The sequence below is a fragment of the Equus asinus genome, unplaced genomic scaffold, assembly GCF_041296235.1.
Source record: "Equus asinus isolate D_3611 breed Donkey unplaced genomic scaffold, EquAss-T2T_v2 contig_3, whole genome shotgun sequence".
Taxonomy (NCBI): Eukaryota; Metazoa; Chordata; class Mammalia; order Perissodactyla; family Equidae; genus Equus; species Equus asinus.
In genome coordinates this window covers 1541669-1561398 of record NW_027224960.1, presented here as the reverse complement: position 1 = coordinate 1561398, position 19730 = coordinate 1541669, and the positions used below count along the sequence as shown (strand labels likewise).

Here is a 19730-nt window from a genome sequence, read left to right as displayed (position 1 = left end):
TTTACATCTTCTTCAATTTCTTTCAACAATGTTTTATAGTTTTCAGTGTACAAACCTTTCACCTCCTTGGTTAAGTTTATTCCTAGATATTTTATTCTTTTTTGTTGCAACTGTAAATGGGATTATATTCTTAATTTCTCTTTCTGCCACTTCCTTGTTAGTGTATAGAAACGCAACTGATTTTTGTATGTTGATTTTGCATCCTGAAACTTTGCCGTATTTGTTTATTAGTTCGAGAAGTTTTTGGTGGGTTCTTAAGGGTCTTCTATATATAAAATCATGTCATCTGCAGCTAGTGACAGTTTCACTTCTTCCTTTCCAATCTGACCGCTGTTTATTTCGTTTTCTTTCCTGATTGCTCTGGCTAGGACTTCCAATACTATGTTAAATAAGAGTGGTGACAGTGGGCATCCTTGTCTGGTTTCTGTTCTTAGAGGGATAGCTTTCAGTTTTTCTCCATTGAGAATGATATTAGCTGTGGGTTTGTCATATATCAGCTTTATTATGTTGAGGTACTTTCCTTCTATACCCAATTTATTTAGAGTTTTTATCATAAATGGATGCTATATCTTGTCAAACGCTGTCTCTGCATCTATTGAGATGATCATGGGATTTTTATTTTTCATTTTTGTTAATGTGGTGTATCACGTTAATAGATTTGCAGATGTTGAACCATCCCTGCATCCCTGGAATAAATCCCACTTGATCATGGTGTATGAAATTTTTAATGTATTGTTGTAGTTGATTTGCTAGTATTTTGTTGAGGATTTTTGCATCGATGTTCATCAGTGATATGAGCCTGTAATTTTCTTCTTTTGTGTTGTCCTTGTCTGCTTTTGGTATCAGGATGATGTTGACTTCGTAAAATGAATTTGGAAGCTTCCTCTCTTCTTCAATTTTTTGGAAGAGTTTGAGAAGGATAGGATTAAGTCTTTGAATGTTTGGTATAATTCACCAGGGAAGCCGTCTGGTCCTGGACTTTTATCTTTTGGGAGGTTTTTGATAACTGTTTCAATCTCCTTACTGGTGATCGGTCTATTCACATTCTCTACTTCTTCTTGATTCAGTTTTGGAAGGTTGTATTAGTCTAAGAATTTATCTATTTCTTCTAGATTATCCAGTTTGTTAGCGTATAGCTTTTCATAGTATTCTTTTATAATCTTTTGTATTTCTGAGGTATCTGTTGTAATTTCTCCTCTTTGATTTCTGATTTTATTTATCTGAGCCTTCTCTTTTTTTCTTGGTGAGTCTAGCTAAAGGTTCGTCGATGTTGTTTATCTTTTCAAAGAATCAGCGCTGAGTTTCATTGATTTTTTTTCCTGGTTTTTTTTAGTCTCTATTTCATTTATTTCTGCTCTGATTTTTATTACTTCCTTCCTTCTACTGATTTTGGGCTTTGTTCTTCTTTTTCCAGTTCCTTTAGGTGCACTGTTAGACTGTTTATTTGGGATTTTTCTTCTTTGTTGAGGTAGGCCTGTATTGATATAAACTTCCCTCTTAAAACCGCTTTTGCTGTATCACATAGACTTTGGCCTGTCGTAGTTTCATTTTCATTTGTCTCCAGATATTCTTGATTTCTCATTTGATTTCTTCTTTGACTCAATTGTTGTTCAATAGCATTTTGTTTAAGCTCCATCCATTTGTGGCTTTTCTGATTTTCTTCCTGTAGTTGATTTCTAGTTTCATACCATTGTGGTCAGAAAAGATGCTGGGTATTTTTTCAGTCTTCTTAAATTTATTGAGACTTGTTTTGTGGTCTAATATGTGATCTGTCCTGGAGAATGTTCCATGTCCGTTTGAAAAGAATGTGTATTCTGCAGGTTTGGGATGGAATGTTCTATACATGTGTACTAAGTCCATCTGGTCTAATATGTCATTTAAGGCCAACGTTTCCTTATTGATCTTTTGTTTTGATGATCTCTCCTTTGGTGTAAGTGGATTGTTAAAGTCCTCTACTATTATTGTGTTGCTATTTCTCCTTTTATGTCTGTTAATAATTGCTTTATATGTCGAGGTGCTGTTATGTTGGGTGCATAGATATTTGTAAATGTTAAATATTCTTGTTGGATCATTCCCTTTATCATTATGTAGTGCCCTTTGTCTGTTGTTACAGTTTTTATTTTAAAGTCTATGTTTTCTGATATGAATATTGCTACCTCAGCTTTCTTTTCATTGCCATTTTCATGGAGTATCTTTTTCCATTCCTTCTCTTTCAGTTTGTGAGTGTCTTTAAGTCTGAAATGCATCTCTTGTATGCAGCACATATATGGGTCTTATTTTTTTTATGAAAGATGACAGCTTAAACTTGATATATAGGGAATAGAATTGGTATTCTTATATGCTTATTATATAGCTATGTGTTTCTTATCCTTTGATACAGTATATTTTAGGAAAGAACCTTTTGTGTATTTGCCTATACCTCAACAACACCTAGAACGTTCATTAAAAATACTTAACCCTGATTCCCATATGAAGAGATCCTAATTCAGAAAGTCTGGGATGTAGTCAAGGAATCTATTTGCACTATACTTCTTATGAAATTCTAATGAAATTGATTAGGTGATTGGAAACCACAGGTGTCTAGAGTATGTGGTAATATTTTCTATTTAATGAAACAGAAATAGTAATCTCAGGAAAATTTATCTAGACTATAAATCAACATAGTAATCAAAATTCTGGCTTCCAGTCTGTGTGCTTTTGTTTTTACCAGAGTAGGGGTTTATTTATCCAGCAGATGTTTTGGGGAGTGATAGTGTCATGGTTAAGAGAATGGCCTCTGGAGCTGGACTTTCTGGATTTGAATCCCAGTTCTGTCAATTCCTAACTCTCGACCTTGGGCCCTTTCTTAAATACTTTTTGCTGCAGTTTCCTTATCTGTGAGAAAGCTTGATCCTCACCTCATAGGACTGATGTGACAATTAAGTGAAGTGATATATAGAATGTGCTTAACACTATACTCTCCATACAGCAAATCCTCAATAAGTGTATGCTGTTAAGATTATTATTAATAGACGCTACCTTTAAGTCCACCATACCAGGTAAATGGAAGGCATCAAAACCATCTGTTGGCTCAGCCATGAGTAGGAAACAGCCCAAGGAAAGGGGTAGGGAAAAGTATGCCGGTTAGACATCTACATGTACAAAAGCTTGGAGTCGTGAGAAAACATATTTCTTGGACTTAAAATATTCTGGTGGCAGGGGCATTTAAACCACATTGTAGGATTCGAACATTGCATTATGCTAAGGATATGGGAAAGCCTTGTAGGTAACATGATTGGAATTGCTGTTTAGAAAGATGTGGCTACTGTGTACCTACAATTGATTGGGCCTCCACAAGGCTTGTGGCTCTGGAGATGGAAAAAAATGGGTAAATTGGAGAGCTATTTGGGAGACAGACTCGACAGAACTTTGTGATTGTTTCAACATGGGGACATGGAAAGGGAGAAGGAAGCATCTAGAATGACATGCACACATTACTGGGCTTGCTGGATAGCTGGTAGCAGTATTTGTTGAGTTAAGGAACATTGAGTGAAGAGCAGTGGAGCTGTCCAGTGTTTTATTTGGGTCAGCTCTAGTTTAAGGTGTCAGGCAGTTGAAAATGCAAATATATGAAAATCAAGTGAAAGATCTGGGATGGAGATATCAATTTGGGCATTAACTACTGCAAATCCAAATTAAAGTCGTGAGAATGGATGAGCTTGCTCTGGGAGCATGTTGAGAATGAAAAGAACAGAGGGCCAAAGATAAGATCCTCCCAAACAACTTTTTAGGTAAAAGCAAAACAGAGGAATGCCTAAAGGAGCCCAGGTTTAGCTCTAGAGTTAAGAAAGAAACCAGGTGAACGTGGTAAACTAAAAGAAGAGAATGTTGCATAGAGAGGTCACATTCTATGTCAGTGATGTCACGTTCTGCTGAGAAGTTAAATAAGACAAATATAGACTAAAACTTTTTGGATTTAGAAACAAGAAGCTCCTTTGCAAAAACAATTTGAGTTATGTATTGGGAATGAAAGCCACCTTGCAGTAGGCTGAGATGGCCCAAAGGCGTAGGATCTTGAATACAGTAGAAGGGTCTGGCCTTAGATAGAAGGAGAAACACTCCTTCATTATAACAAGGACAGAGGAAAAGGGTAGGAATCAATGCAAGTAATGCTTTTGTAAGTTTAGGCTTGTATTTTCTTTGTGAAATAGGAGGTTTAATTTTTCTTCTGTGGTGGCTGGAGATGGTAGAGACACAGTTTGTAGACCTGCTAAGGGTTTGAAATAGTCTCGCCTTTGTAGGGAATGGAAAAGAAAGCCAACGAGGGGGCAAGGAGTCTTGCCAGGCAGCCTTAAGGGCCCAGGTGATGTTGGTAGCCAGTCTTCTGGCTGTCCACACAGTGTTCAGGAGGCTAATAAAAGCTCAGATGGCAGTGTAATTCATCTGAGTGTACATTGTGATAGGATAGGTGTGGGGAACACAGAATGGGTCTAATAGTTTGAGACCATTGACCCAAAAATGTGATTGAACTGGTGATCTATAGAATCTAAGATGATGGGATGAGAGCCCAAAGGTAGCTGGCAGAAAGAAAACAGTGGATCAAGAGACTAGATGTCCCTCTTAAGCTAACTAGCTATAATGGGATTAACTGAATCACTGGGGTGGAAGGAGTTCTAGGTTTATGAGTTTCAGATGACAGGGTCCAGTGGCTTTGGGAGCGAATGGAGTTGAGCTGAAGGTCATGGGAATCAAGGATTTATATATGAATGTGCTTTTGCAGAGCAGGCTGTGGAAAGGGCTGGCCATTTCAAGCAGAAGCCATATATTCTGGGGACAACAGATAATCTTGACAGGCAACGCAGTGGAATGGGTGGTGGATAAGGTCTGAAGTTACAAGCATGGGCTCAGCCACCAATTGGCTGTATGACTGTACACAACTCATGTAAACTTTTTGGACACTCAGGCATCTATAAAGTGGATGTAGTAAGAGAGGATTGTTGAGAGGATCAAAAAAGATGAGATAATGCTTGTTCTAGTAAAGGGACAAGAGAGGAATATACCTGTAAAATATGGAAAAACACTTAGGCGGTGGTCAGAGAAAGAGAAAGCAGTAAAGCCAAGTGAGTGATGAGGACAGCTAGCTGGGTGGGACAAGAACCAGGAGACAGAGGTATCCCAGGAGGGATGAGGAAGAAGTAGAGAGACGAGGAAGAAGAGAACATAGAAACTAAAAGAAAATGTTGGCTAGAGAGAAGGAAGGAGTGAAGGGTTTGTTTTTGAAAAAATCAAAAGCAGAAAACAGAGGCTTGAGCATTCTTAAAGCCCAGTGGAAGAAGGTAGTGAAGACGACAGATGAACAGATACCTGAGGGAACAGAGTCCCAAGGGAGAACGGAAGGAACAAGATTAGGAGCGCTGGTTGGATCGTGAGCTTTATAAACTGGCAAAGAATTGGCATGGGAATGGCCCTGTGGAAGATTTACTTGCTGAGGGAAGTTCAAATGGGCTGCCTGTCTGTTCCTTCCCAGTTAAGGCTGGGTTCCCAGAAGTGCTTTTGGTCACTATGTTGGTGGCTGTGCTGTCTTCTGTAACACCAGATTACTTGAAGGATTGATACTTAACTAATTCCTTTCAGTAAATTTGCAGAAATTCTTGTAAGTAAGCCTTCAAATACAAAATGAAATTTAAATAATAGTTTCATCAAATTTATTATGAAGTTAACACTAATTTGAAAAGTTTGAATATGTTTTCTTATCTCAGGATGTCCTTAGACTGATAAGATATTAAACTAGGCTGAATAAGAATTCTACCAAGTCAATGGTTGTTAAAAATGGAAACTAGTTCCCTTGTTTTATGATGTTTGAGCCAGATGTGTGTGAGGTAATTTTGATTTCTTCTTCTTTAGGCTAAAAAAAAACGAGGAGTCACTTGGTGTGTTGGCAAAATTAACAAAATGAAGGATTCAAACTATGTAAATGAGTTTAATGTACCAGAGAATGTAACAACAAAGACACATAAGTCTGCTCTAACTTTAGGAGGAGAAATTGATGAATGTGAGTTCTTCTTCAACTACTTTTAATTATAAAAGTATCCCTATAAAGAGAGACTTTATTTATAACTCAGTTAATGTGATAAACACAGTTAAATAAAATGTATGTATTTTAGATGTGATTACGATGATAAAAATAAGTAATTTTAAGAAAGTGAACATTGATGAAGTTCTCTATTTTTTCCAGATCTCTTAAGAATGATGTGCTGTAGTTGAAACATTTGAGACAGATATTTTTATTTTTTGTTTTTGTTTTAATCACTGCTCATTAAGTTAGTACCCATATAATGTCTGGCTTAAACTTTGCTAATCTTGAAAGGGTAGCATTTACACAGGAATCTGTTGCAAAGTTTGTCTCTAACATTATAAGTATTTTTTAGGGGCATTTAAAAATCTGCTTACAATGATTAAATCTCAAATTTAGAATTTGTCCTTTTAACCTATACAGTCGCACGTTGATTAATGATGGGACGTGTTCTGAGAAGTGCATCTTTAGGCAATTTTGTTGTTGTGTGAACATCACAGAGTGCACTTACACAAACCTAGGTGGTACAGCCTGCTACACACCTGGGCTCTGTGGTACTAATCTTGTGGGACGCCTGTTGTATATGCAGTCCGTCCTTGACTGAAACGTCCTTATGCCGTGCATGAATGTGTTGTACTAAGGATCCTACATTTTATCACTAATTCTAACCAGTGATCTTAATTCACACGAGTATATAAATGATCACATCTGTTTATATATTCTTGGCATTCATACTGTGAGCACATATTAACTAATTTGAGCTTATTACCTCAGATCAGAATTTTTTTAATCTTTAATTTGAGTTTTAGGAAACTTAATAACATGTTTATGGATAAATTTCTTTTCCCCCTAATTATAGCTCTCTATTCAGAGTCTGATATTTTCAGTAACACTCTTGATACATTAACTGAGACAGAGTGGAATCCAGCAACAAAACTACTAAGTCAGGTAACTTAAATGTATTTTACAGAACATTATCCTTTTACTCTTCTTTAAATTCATTTGTTATTGATGTTTGCTGTTGTGGCACATTTCTAGCTCTGACTGTTTCAGTAGTAGTTGAGGTTCTTATTAAGGCTTCCCCAACTTGTTACACTCCTCGTTGGTAACTGTGGCATACAGAGAGAGGCTAAACATTTCCTAAAGTATGGTAATAGGTAAACCTTTGCTTCTAGTTTTTACCAGCAGATCTTGGTATCTATGATTTTTTGGTAAGTTTCTGTTTTGCCTTGGGCCATCCCTTGAAGGTAAAAAGGGCTGATTTTAAAAGTATCAAAATTCTCAGGCATAAAGTAGAATGGTGTATCAGGGAAGGGTAATATTGCCAAATAATGCTGAAAAATGAAAGTAAATAAAATTATATAGTCTTATGAAAACTTTAAGAAATAAGGAATACTGTAGTGAATACTTTAGTATGTTTAGATTCCATGTTTGCTTTCTAGGCTGCTAATATTCAAAGAAATATAACATAGTCATATAAATGTATTTGTTAAAGAAAATTTCATTTTAATTTTGAAATAAAATTGCAGTGATTCTTGGGAATTGTTATTATCATTAGCTAACCATTATAATTAGTTGTAATGGTTCTTATAATTAATTATTATGGGGAATTATATGCTTTTGTGTCCCTAAAACACTCTGGAAGGTTTGTTGTTTTTTTCAAATCCCTAGTGTTGGTTTAGTTTCTTTTAACTCATGGCTTACTCTTCCTCATGATGGAACAGAAAGCAGAAACAGGCCTCTGCTCAGCACGGTGAGGCCTGGCAGCCGTTGGAGTTTTAGAAGTCAATAAATAATGGCTCCGTGTCACTTCCTAAATTCAGAGCTGTCTGAGAAATTAAACAGGAGTCAAGCAGGTGGAGAATTACATTATTAGCTTTATTACCAAGGAGCTTAAGGATCTGTGGTCAGATGACTTCCCATTATGTGCCCTACTCCTACTCCCGACTGAATTTTAAGTCAGGCACAGGCAGAGCATTTGTTTATATGATCTTTCTTTCTTTCTTTCTTTCTTTTTTAATTCTATCTCTTTGAAAATAGTCTTCCTCTATTCTATGTTAGCTAGTTTACCAAAAGGCAGACCTTCTGTTATGCTGTGGATCAAGCTAGACCATTGGGAAGATATTGGAGAATGGCCCAAACTACCAAATGATTCAAGGTTAAATGAATTATTTGACTAATCCAGATTTTAGTTAACAAAACAAAGAACTTGAATCCTCTCTGACTTGAAAATCTGGTTTTGTTTATAATAGGAAAACTTAGAAAGTGAGTTGAATTCACTTCGTGCTAACTATGATAGTCTGGTACTAGACTATGAACAACTAAGAAGAGAAAATGAAGAAATGGAATCGAAATTAAAAGAAAAGAATGGTTTGCATGAATTTGAGGCTCTAGAAAGAAAAGCGGAAAAAGATCAAGAGGTAAAAGATGAAAAGATGTGGAAACACAAAACTAAACTAAAACTACACTTTGTGTGTGTGTGAGGAAGATTGGCCCTGAGCTAACATCTGCTGCTAATCTTCCTCTTTTTTTTGCTTGAGGAAGATTGTCCCTGAGCTAACATCTGTGCTGGTCTCCCTCTATTTTGTATGTGGGACACCATCACAGCATGGCTTGATGAGTGCTATGTAGGTCTGCACCTGGCATCCAAACCCATGGAGTGCACAAACTTAACCACTACACCACCAGGCTGGACCCTAAAACCACACTTTTAAAAGTATCATTTTCTTAAAGATGTTTATTTCTAAGGTTGATATATTGAAAACCCAACCATTTTCCATTTGTACACACAATTTAGAGAATTTAAGAAATAATCAGTTCATTTATATTGCTTTAAAAATAGTTAAATCATAATTGTTTCACTTGTGCTTGTGTGCAAGAAGAGGAAGGAATCAAAAACATCTTTGAGCAGGTTTGGTGAATCTGCCTATTGATGAATTAATCTTGAAGAAATTATTTCCTGATAATTTGTATGTTATCAATAATTTATTGAGTATACCAGAATTGCTGCCTAGAGCATAGCTGTTTCCTTCTGAGACCAATATGAATTTTAATATCTAGTGAATGTTTTATGTATGGATACTACATATTAATGGACTTCATTTTCTTTAGAAAGTATGTACCTAAGTAGTTAGAACATTATTAGAATAGCTGGGAAAGCTGATTTTGCATGTTTCTTTTTCCATAAGAGAGTTATTGTAAAAATTAGTATAACTAATATGAAGTAGTTTTAATGGAATTTTTAGAAATGAAACAGATTAGTTAAATTTTCTCAGTGTATAATGTTAGGCTACATGTTAAGAGAACCTAATCCCCAAATCATCAGACTTTGGAGACAGAAATTGTCCAAAAGATTCAAGAGATTTCTTAGTGCAGAGAGTCGTTAACTTAGAGTTTATAGACACGATGAAATTATTTTGCAGAAGTTTTGAACTCACTCTTTTTTGGGAACGAGAATCCATAGCTGTTATCATACTTGTGAAGTGATCTGTGATTCCCTCCAAAATTAAGAGCCAGTGTTTGGTGTGGTTAAAGTATGAGTTAATTTGCAGCTGCTTCTCAGATTTCTGTATGAATAGCCCAAAGGGACACAATCATTTTTCCTCTGTGTCATTGTTTAGTTTCTCACCCTCTTTTCCTTTTTAAAAGGAAAAAAAGAATCCTGTGCCAAATATGTTATTTCCATTCTACCTACAAATTAGTTAATCCTACATTTCATAGGTATTATATCCTAAGACGCAAAAGTTTGTAAGTTCTCCAGAGTTTCATTTACCTTTTTTAATATTCTCATATTGACAAAATGCAAAATGTCATGAAAAAAACAGTGGACTTCAGTCAGTAAAACTGGATTTTATTGAGAGGAGGTGGTCTGGCGTCGTGGTTAAGAACAGGTTCTCTGGGGCCAGACTCCATGGATTTAAGCCCCAGTTTTGCTGCTCCCGACCTCACTGCGGATTCAAGCCTGGCACGCATTATTGACAAGGCCTTGAGCAAGCACCGAATTTCATAGGGCTTCCTTCCTGCGTGTCTCCACCCCTGAGGTTAGATCAGGTGCTTGCCAAGGCCCCTTCGAACTCCAAAATTTCATCTAAGTTTTTGTGTATTTCTTATTATAAATAATATGATGTAAAATTAACTTCGGGCATAAGTGTAGCAGTAATTTCTCTAATTTTTTATTACGTCATTTATATGTTCAATTAGTAAAAACTGAAGCTCACTGAATTGTCACACTCAAAAAGATTACAAAATAACAGAATGTATGACTTGAATCTCACATCTGGATTTTTTTTTCTTTTTTAACCACAGTCAAAGGGGAAAATAATCCTATTCTCTTCAGTTTTTCTTGGACATAAATTGAAATTCTAGGTTCTGTAAGGTAACATAAAAGATTAAGTAATAAAAACTTATTCTTTTCAAAGACAGTTTTACAATATCCATTCCATTTTAAACTGAAAATATTGTAAGTTTATGTGTATGCAGTAAAATATGTTCCAAAACATATATTTTGGGGAAAAGTTTAACCAAAAAAGAGTAAAAGTCAAATTATGGCTTTAGGACCTATGTCATTGCTCTGGTTTGCCAAAGGGTTTCACCAAAAATCACCAAAGCTGTGGATAATTCTCAAGTGGGAATATCATAATATAGGATGTTTAAATAGTGATTTTAGAGGGAGAAATAAGGTCAGTATCATCAAGCTCAGGGAACAAGAGAAATTACAGTCCTGCTGCTTAAGAAAACAATGCAGATTTCAGCTCTAAGTTTCAGCAGGTGAAATGAAATACTTAAGTTCTTAAGACAAAAACTTGATTTATTTAATTTTATAATTTTCACAACTTGGAGATTTTTGTCTTAAGAACTTAAGTATTTCATTTCACCTGCGGAAAATTACAGCTGAAATCTACATTGTTTTCTTAAGCAGCAACAGATTAACTTTTGATCGTATTGTACACTTTATGCTCAGCATCTTAAACAATATGTTATTGGAAGGTTACACTCAGATCTTTACAAAAGTTGCTTCATCTTTTTCTGTTTATGAGAACCAATACTTCAAATGAAGTGCTATTTCAAATGAGAAGTGGGAGAATTTTTCCTTCTAAATCTTTATTTTCTAAATATTTTCCAAAATTAAGAATGATCATTTAGTTCTTTCTTTTTGGTAAATGTGCTTTTCTTGCACAAAAATTAGAAATAGGCAGCTTTCTTGCACGAAAGTTAGAAACAGAGAAGAAGAGGTAAAAGATGAAGCCAGTTTAAATTACAACCTATACAAATGTCTAAAACTTTGCCAAACAATTGGGCAGCCACTCACCACATGTGGCAGCTGGGCACTTGAATTGGGGCCAGTCTGAATTGACTTCAGTATGAAAAAAGAATGTAAAATATTTCATTTTTTTTATATTGATTACATGAAGAAATGACAATATTTTGGATATATTAGGTTAAATAAAATGTATTATTAAAATTAATTCTACCTGTTTTATTTTTTAATGTGGCTACTAGTAAATTTTAAATTACAAATTTGGCTCACATTATATTTCTGTTGGATGATACTGCCCTAAAATAAGAACGTCAACACTAGTCTGAAATCTGAAACTAGTTTAGGATGGAAACAGCCAGTCGCTTGCATTCTACTAGAATTTGCTTTTACTCTTTAAGGACTCATCTGATTATTAAGATTAAATAATTCTAAGGAAAAATATGTTTATCTTAGGAAATTGTAGTTTACTTGTTTTGAACACAAAAGTTTATGGTACTGAGATAGTTAATGCTATAGCTATTTTGATAGAAAGGAAACTTTAATAGAAATACTTATATCTTTAAGTATTCTTTATACTTTTAGACAGTTGGACAATGTAAAGCGATAACATCATCTTTCCAATATTCCCTGTGGAATAAACCAACAGGGTAGATAGTTGGTAATGCTGTGCATACCTCTGTAGCTTTGGTGAGCACCACATGGAACCAGCCTAATCCAAACCTGCATTCCAGATCACAACGCATTAACAAGCACGCCAGTGTAAAGCTAAATGGCTAATTCATGGGAAGAAAAAATCTTACGGGGTAAATACATTTATGCATTTAACTTACCCAAAACAAAAATCTATTCAGAGAATGTTTTTTAAAAGTTTGATTACAGTTCATCTCCTCCAAGTGATGCCTACTAATGTACTTTTGATGTTCTTGTAACTTTATTAACAGATGATGTAACTGTTATTTGGGTTATGCTGAGGTTTTCTTCTTTGTTTTGTGGGGTTTTGGGATTTTTCGTTTGGTTAGTTGGGTTTGGTCTTTTGGGAGAGTTTTTGTATTTTTAAATAATGAGGTGCTCTGCTGCAGTAGCTTGAACAGTTATCTCTCAGCCCTTCTTACTGTGTTAGGTGATTCTGAAGCAGTGAATGAATGCTGTCTTTTTTTTTTTTTTGCTCTGTTTAACTATTGGTTTGCTCTGTTGCCTGTTCACATGCTCTTACAGATGCAACTAATTCATGAAATTTCCAACTTAAATAAAGAATTTAGTTAAGCATGCAGAAGTGTATAATCAAGATCTTGAGGTGAGCTTTTATGTTGATATTTCTGTTGATAAGGGACTAGAGCTATAAAATATACATCATATGTAATTGAACATGATTTCAGAAAAGAGAAGGAATTATATTTAAGTATCAACTTTTAAATTTTACTGTCTAAACTATTAAATGTAAATTCTTTTTAATCCCTTAGAATTTAGATCCAATTAAATTGTGTTTCACTCTCCTTTGATTCTTTTAGAATGAACTAAGTTCAAAAGTAGAGCTGCTTAGAGAAAAGGAAGACCAGATTAAAAAGCTACAGAAATACATAGACACTCAAAAATCAGAAAATGTGAACATGGACTTGTCATACTCATCGGTAAAAATCAGGTTTATTTTGTTGTGTAATCATGTTGGCATTTATAGTGTACCATCACCATCATCATAGCAAATGCTTACGTTGAGCCTACTGTGTGCCGAGCATTGTTGTAGTTGTTTTACATTTAGTATTTTATTTAATCCTATCACTAACCCTATGGGAAAGGGACTGTTGGTATCATTGCCATTCTACAGATAAAGAATCGCTCAGAGAGTTGAGGACATCATTCTTTGAGTGCATGTAAGTAAGTTAGGAGTGAGCTTCCATTAAAAACCAGTAATTCAAAAAACATTTTAATTTTTTTCAATTGTTTTATACAAATGCATGAAGAAGTATGTAGTTGATCTCAGCCAAGATATCAGATCTTGGCATTAAGTAACATTTGAATCTCATGGTGAAATTGTTAAATTTTTTTATTTGCTTTCAATCCACCTGATTACTTCAAGAAAGTATCTGTTTGATTCTAGTTTTTAACACCCTTTTTTAAAAGGCAACAGTTTCTAGCTAGAATTTTTTTCTTTTTTTAAAGAGTGGCACTTGAGCTCACATCTGTTGCCACTCGTCGTCATCATTTTTTTTTTCTTCTTCTTCTCCCCAAAGCCCCCCAGTACATAGTTGTATGTTCTAGTTGTGGGTCCTTCTGTCTGTGGCATGTGTGATGCTGCCTCAGCATGGCCTGATGAGTGATGCCATGTCCGCACCCAGGGTCCGAACCAGCAAAACCCCGGGCCACTGAAGTGGAGCTCGTGAACTTAACCACTCGGCCACGGGGCTGTCCACTAGCTAGAATTTTTTTAATCTTAGTTTCTGTTGTTCTTTTGTTTTCATTTGAACTTGTCAGAGTACTTTTTGTTACCTTCTATTAATCACAAATGATTCTTTTTAAAAGTGTTGTTACTGTTTGGAGGCCCTGGGAAGAAAGGTACTTTCATATAATCTTCGAGTGTCTACTGACAGAGTGGCAAGCAGAATTGCCCACTTTTTAAAAGTTGTTCTTTATTTCTTTCTCTTTATTCATTCATTCATTCATTCATGCATTAATGTTTTCCCAAGGACATATGGTTGAATTCATGTCAGCTAAAGTCATGTTAAAATGCTACTTCTCTTTAAAAATGACACAGTGGATCTTTTTATGTATTTATCAGTTATATTTTCTCTTCTGTGAGTTGCCTGTTCGTATCTTTTCTCTCTTTTTCTTTTGGATTGTTTGTCTTTTTTTTTTCAGTTTGTGATTTAATATTCTTAATTTTAACTATTAATTGCTCACCTGTCATGTTTTGGAGAGAATAATTTAAAAATACGTAGGAAACTTTAACAGGCTAGCTGAGCAACAATTGTGTTAATCTTTTTTAAACAATAACAGATTTCTTAAATTACAGTACTTCTATATATATAGTGCTTTTATAATTTGGAAAAAGATAACCAGAATTTTTAAAAATATTTTTATTTTCGAAAATGTCATTTCTTTTCATCTATCCTAAAAAAAATTTGGTGATTAACGTATTTTCACCATTTTTGATTTGTTAGGAATGACATCTGTGTGTGTGTTCTCTAAAGTCTTTTCCAACTCTAAGAAAGTTAGCTTTCAGGAAATCCTTTTTGTTGTGTGTATAGGAAAACATTCAAGACCTCAAACAGATGAAACAGACTCTGTTCGATGCTGAGGCTGTAGCCCTCGATGCCAAGAGAGAAGCAGCCTGTCTCAGGAGTGAAAATCTGGAGCTGAAAGAGAAAATGGTAAGTGATTTTTGTTATATTTATAATAAAGCAGTTGTAATGATCACTACATTTTTGTGAATTTGTATTGTTTCTCTCATAGAAAGAACTTGCAAGTGCATGCAAGCAAATGGAAAATGATATTCAGTTATATCAAAGGCAGTTGGAGGCAAAGAAGAAAATGCAAGTTGATCTGGAGAAAGAATTACAATCTTCTTTTAATGAAATAGCAAAACTCACCTGCCTTATAGATGGAAAAGTTCCAAAAGGTATTTTATAATTTCAGACTTACCTCTTTGCAAATCCAACTGCCTAAAGGATTTTGCACCTCCATTCCAATGATTAAAAGTCCATTGTTCTCTGATGTTTGTAAGTAGCCTAATATTAAATTTCAATATCATTTGGTGTCAGTATTTATAAGTGTTTCCATGGACTTCAAATTATAAAGGTTTAAGAATTATTTTTCAAATGAATTGGACCCGATCTTGAAAAAGGCGATTCAAGAACTTTTAACAATTGGATTACCTGTTGACCAACACTGGTTCTTTCTTTAATAAATTTTATATAATCTGATTAAGTAATCTAAGTTTGTATGTAATTTAAATTGTCCCAATAACTGCAAACTGTTTAATTTACCAAAAATATCCTAGATTTGCTCTGTAATTTGGAATCAGGAAGAAAGATTACTGATCTCCAGAAAGAACTGAATAAAGAAGTTGAAGAAAATGAAGCTTTGCATAAAGAAGTTAATTTGCTCTCAGAGTTGAAATCTTTACCCTCAGAAGTAGAAATGCTAAGGAAAGAGGTAAATATGTTTTTAAGCAAATAACTCTTACTTTGAAATAAAAACCCTTGCAATATTGCCTTAAATATTTTGCCATAGTTTGTTTTAAAGTAACAGTGAAGAGACTGTAAACATTTGACCCTGCTTGTTAGGAACATTTTCAAAGAATATGTAACAGTATACTTAGTAATGAGATCCATGTAGGGGCCATTTCTATAGTCCTCAGATGTAGTGCTTTTCAACAGAGATTGATGGCCCACCCTTAGTCTTTATCTTTTTTGGTGCTGTTGCTGTGGTCATATCACTATGTTGAATAAAGGAGAGTAAGGAGGTAAAGAGGGTGGCATTGATGAAGTTTTAGAGGTTGACGTAAATATTGCAGCCTAGTGAGCAATTCCGGAAACCTTCTGCCAGCCTTTCCTTTTTCTGCCTTTCTGAAAGAAATAAAAAGGACAAGAATTTGAGTACTTACTACATGGTGAGCATCATGCTAAACAACTTTAGCAACGTTATTTAGTCATCCTAAAAACTCTTTAAAGTACATGCTGTTTTTTAGCCCAACACATAGTTATGGATCTAAAAGCTGAGTTACACAGACCTGCCTCCTACCCTGAGCCTGTGGTTACAAGAGCTCTACTGTCTCGCTCCCTCTCCTTTGTCTCAACTTTGGCTCTCCTCTCTTTTTCCCACTTCCTTCTCCTTTATCTTTCACAATGATTAAACTATTTATAAGCTGGATATTGTTGGTTTAAATTAATTACTTAAATAATAGTTTCAATTTAAGTTATTTAAAATTTAAATTATTCATGGATTAAGTTTTTGGAAATCTGAGCTGCATTCAAAGCCTTTAGAAAGAAAATAATAAGTCAAATTCTAAGAAAAACCATAAGATGCCTGAAACACCATAAAGTTAGAAAACACTTTAGAATGATAGATAAGGAAATAAAGACATCCTAATTAAGTGTTTCTTCTCCACTCAATCCTTACTAGAACCCAAACAAAACTTTGATGGTAAAGTTAAGCAGGATAATATATTGTTATAAAGATGTGACAATAAAAATATTACCTTTCCTCAGTCAAATCTGTGCTTAATTTCAATGTCTTTTTTCTTTTTTGCAGATAAAGCTTTTCTTTTCCTGATAACTGCTGTAGTGGATCTTATATTGCTAACATAGCTAAATTTTATTTCTTTTCCGTAGATAAATGACAAATCTGAAGAGCTCTGTAAAATAACATCAGAAAAAGACAAATTGTTTTCTGAAGTAGTTCATAAAGAGAGTAGAATTCAAGATTTACTTGAAGAAGTTGGGAAAACTAAAAGTGACCTAGCAGCTAGCCAGTTGAATTATAAAAGAACTGATCAAGAATTCCAAGATTTTAAAAATCAACATGTTGAAACTGAGCAAAAGTATAAGATGGTCCTTGAGGAGAATGCAAGAATGAGTCAGAACATAGGAAATCTCTCTAAAGAAGCTCAAACACTTGGTTTAAGCTTGGATGCTTTGAACATGGAGGTTGGTACAACACACCCTCTATGGAAATGGTCTTTAGTTTTCTGGGGTTTGGCTTCTATATAGATGCCACAGAATGCTCTGCTTCTCACAGTAACTTTTTCTTATTTTAAAGCTTTCTTACAAAACCCAGGAACTTCAGCAGAAAACAGCTGAGAGTCAAGAAAGGTTAAATGAAGTGAAAGAGCTGAAGCAACAATTAGAAAGTAGAGATTCTAGGCTGCAAACTGTCGAAAGGGAGAAAGCACTGATTACTGAGAAACTTCAACAAACCTTAGCAGAAGTAAGAACCTTAACCCAAGAAAAAGATGGCCTGAAACAGCTCCAAGAGAGCCTGCAGATTGAGAGGGACCAGCTCAGAAGTGACATTCAGGACACCGTGACCATGGTGAGGCTTTGACAGAGTAAACTGAAAACTCAGAGCCTCTTCAAGACGTTCAGGAGCCATCAGTTATTATTTATGATCAAGCAGTAACTATAAAGTTATTTTCATTGTTTCACATTATTCTAATTGAAATTGTGTTCCCTTTCTCTGACAAAGAACATAGATACCCAAGAACAATTACGAAATGCTCTTGAGTCTTTAAAACAACACCAAGAAACAGTTAACACACTGAAAATGAAAATTTCTGAGGAAACTTCCAGGAATTTGCGTATAGAGGAAAACATAGGAGAAAATTCGGATGAATTTCAGGAAAAGGTAAAGGGTATTTCTGTTCGAGTTTTCATATACTATATGTGAGCTTTCTCCTTAACTTCAGACACTTAAGTACATAATGGTGACCTCAATCTTATTGATTATTCACAGTGAATAACTAACAACAGTTTACAAGATTAGCCCTAGTGTCTTTGAAATAACTTCAGATATAACTGCTTACAATCAGTTGGAAAAGGAAAAGGCAAAAATGTTAGTTCAAACTTTGAGCTGATATTTTCCGAGGCCTGGTGTATTTTAAACATCTTTAAAAGCCCCTCTGAATTCTAAGAATGTAAGAAAGATTGAGTGCTTATTATTACTTATGGGTAAAATATTTGTTTTATATCAGATTTTGTGTACTAGTTGAGAGTTCACTATCGATGTGTGTGTCGTGTTCATGTCTGTTTCTAGAGCTGTGCTGTGCTTAAATCTCAGCTTATTCTAGGCAGCATGGTTCGTTTTGTCCTGAAACCTGGGGAGAAGAGCTGCTTTGTTATTTAATTATATACAAGAAAGGCTAGGATGCTAATGATGATTTTTTAAAAGGGAGGTATATTAGTCTGCCATCACAAAATATCATAGACTAAGTAGCTTAAACAACAGAAATTTACTTTTTCCCAGTTGTAGAAGCTAGAGGTCCAAGGTTAAGGAGCTAGAAAATTCAGTTTCTTGTGAGCCCTCTTCCTATCATGCAGATGGCACCTCTCCTCACATGGCCCTTCTGTGTGTGAGCCGAGAGAGCTCTGGTTCTCTTCTGCTTCTGGAGTGGACACCAGTTCTATGGGGTTAGGGCCCCAGCCATATGATCTCATTTAACCCTAATTACTCTCCTTAAAGGCCCTCTCTCCAAATACAGTCATTTTGGGGCTTAGAGCTTCAACATGTGGATTTTGGGAGGACATAATTCAGTCCATAACGGGATTGCCTGTAATTTTATATAACTGATTTATTTACAATGCATTTCTACTTTTCAAAAATGCCTTTTATATGTCAGAATTTTTTATACTATTTTTCATTGTTATTATACTTAATACTATTTAATCCAGAATAATTACTACTGGGAATTTAAAACGTTCACCAATAGGAGAATGGTGAAATAATCTTTCATACATCCATAGCTTGGAGTAGTAGTCATTCATATATATATATATATATATATGTATAAATTTATTTTTGTTTGTTTTGTATCTTTAATTGTGGTAAAATATACATAGCATAAAATTTACCATCTTTATCATTTTTAAGCAAACAGTTCAGTAGTGTTAGGTACGTTCACGTTGTTGTGCCACCAATCTCCAGAATTCTTTTTATCTTGTGAAGCTGAAACTCTATACCCACTAAACAATTCCTCATTCCCTCCCTCCTCTAGCCCCTAGCAACCACTTTTCCACTTTCTATCTCTCTTAATTTGGCTACTCTAGGTACCTCACATAAGCGGAATCATGCAGTATGTTGTCTTTTTTTGACTGGCTTATTTCATTTAGCATAGCGTCCTCAAGGTTCCTCTATGTTGCAGCATACATCAGAAATTCCTTCCTTTTTAGGGCTGAATAATATTCCATTGTATGTATATACTACATTTTGTTTAACCATTCACCCATTAATGGGCAGTGAAGATTGCTTTCACCTTTTTGCTGTTGGGAATAATGCTGCTATGAACATGGTGTACAAATATCTCTCTGAGTCCCTGCTTTCAATTCTTTTGGATGTCAGATTTACTGGATCATGTTTTTTATCTTTTGAGGAACTGTCATACTGTTTTCCATCATGGCTGTACCATTTTACATTCCCACCAGCAGTGCATAAGGGTTCCAATTTCTCCAAGTTCTCACCAACACGTATTATTTTCTCCTTTTTTCACAGTAGCTATCCTAATAAGTGTGAGATGATATCTCATTGTGGTTTTTATTTGCATTTCCCTAATGACTAGTAATGTTGAGCATCTTTTCATGTGCTTGTAGGCTATTTGTATATCTTTACAGAAATGTCTGTTCAAGTCTTTACTCATTTTTAAATTGGATTGTTTGGTTTTTGTTGTTGAATTTTAGACATTCTTTATATAGTCTGGATATTAACCCTTTATCA

At 34.9% G+C, this 19730-nt stretch overlaps 1 long non-coding RNA gene and 1 pseudogene across 1 annotated transcript; one reads left to right on the top strand and one right to left on the bottom strand.

Annotated features, from left to right (window-relative positions):
• Positions 1–19730, top strand: part of LOC139043591 (centromere-associated protein E-like) — a 79680-nt pseudogene that overhangs the window by 22455 nt on the left and 37495 nt on the right.
• Positions 14522–16637, bottom strand: LOC139043596 (uncharacterized). Its single transcript, XR_011500674.1, has 3 exons — positions 16504–16637; positions 15698–15871; positions 14522–14659 (listed from the first exon to the last, which is right to left on the bottom strand). It is a non-coding gene; the product is annotated as an uncharacterized lncRNA (long non-coding RNA).